Source organism: Oncorhynchus nerka, linkage group LG10 (assembly GCF_034236695.1).
Source record: "Oncorhynchus nerka isolate Pitt River linkage group LG10, Oner_Uvic_2.0, whole genome shotgun sequence".
NCBI lineage: Eukaryota > Metazoa > Chordata > Actinopteri > Salmoniformes > Salmonidae > Oncorhynchus > Oncorhynchus nerka.
Window position 1 is genome coordinate 99,194,598 of NC_088405.1, and position 1,411 is coordinate 99,196,008.

Genomic DNA, 1,411 nt, shown 5'->3' on the forward strand with positions numbered 1-1,411 from the left:
ATACGGAATGATCTAGAACTTGGAACCAGGGACACCAAACAATTTAGAACTTGGAACCAAGGACACTGAACAAACTAGAACTTGGAAGTAGGGACACTGAACAATCTAGAACTTGGAACCAGGGACACTGAGAAATCTAGATATTTGTTCCATGTCCATGGTTCTATCTAGAACGATCTAGAATTTAGAACCAGGGATTTGGAACGATCTAGAACTTAGAGCCAGGGATTTGGAACGATCTAGAAGTTAGAGCCAGGGATTTGGAACGATCTAGAACTTAGAGCCAGGGATTTGGAACGATCTAGAAGTTAGAGCCAGGGATTTGGAACGATCTAGAAGTTAGAGCCAGGGATCTGGAACGATCTAGAACTTAGAGCCAGGGATTTGGAACGATCTAGAAGTTAGAACGATCTAGATTGAACTTGAAGACATCTCTGGCTCCTACAGAGCTTTATCTCTGCTATCTCTCTACCACTGTCCCTTTTAAACTGGTATCATTAGTCATAATGATATGAATAATAGCATCTCTCTTTTTGTCTGTGTTAATTATATTATCTATTGTATTTGTTATATTAATATTATGATGTCATCATTGTTGCATAATCGTTGCTTTTGTTACGCTGTTATACAATGTCTAGGACATTTAGCCATTTCACTGCTTCTGGGAAGCGTGTGTGTGTTCGTGTGTGTGTGTGTGTGTGTGTGTGTGTGTGTGTGTGTGTGTGTGTGTGTGTGTGTGTGTGTGTGTGTGTGTGTGAGAGAGAGAGAAAATGGCTGTCATTACCCATCAGGTCATTATCATATAGATATGCTAATGTTTGGGTGATAGGGTTATGTAAAGCAGTACTGTAACTGAACCTAACTTAGGCCGTGCTCTACCATGCCGTTGCCATGGGGTTACTAAACTCATGTATAACGCTTTACTGTATTACCGTGATAGTGTCGTCGCTAATGACAATACCATGGCGTTAGTGTGGCGTAGGGTTGCCACGGTGTTGCAATGGCATTACCGCGGCATCGCTAAACTGTGACATCGCTACGGTGTTGCTATGGTATCAGCAGTAGGGATGACCAGGGATGTTCTCTGTTTAGTGAGTCCTCCAGATCAGAGGCAGTAGGGATGACCAGGGATGTTCTCTGTTTAGTGAGTCCTTCAGATCAGAGGCAGTAGGGATGACCAGGGATGTTCTCTGTTTAGTGAGTCCTCCAGATCAGATGACCAGGGATGTTCTCTGTTTAGTGGTCCTCCAGATAGGGATGACCAGGGATGTTCTCTGTTTAGTGAGTCCTCCAGATCAGAGGCAGTAGGGACGATCAGGGATGTTCTCTGTTTAGTGAGTCCTCCAGATCAGAGGCAGTAGGGATGACCAGGGATGTTCTCTGTTTAGTGAGTCCTCCAGATCAGAGGCAG

At 43.9% G+C, this 1,411-nt stretch overlaps 1 pseudogene; it reads left to right on the forward strand.

The window, feature by feature from the left end:
* Positions 1 to 1,210, forward strand: part of LOC135573739 (stAR-related lipid transfer protein 13-like) — a 52,298-nt pseudogene extending 51,088 nt beyond the window's left edge.
* The last annotated feature ends 201 nt before the right edge of the window (positions 1,211 to 1,411 follow it).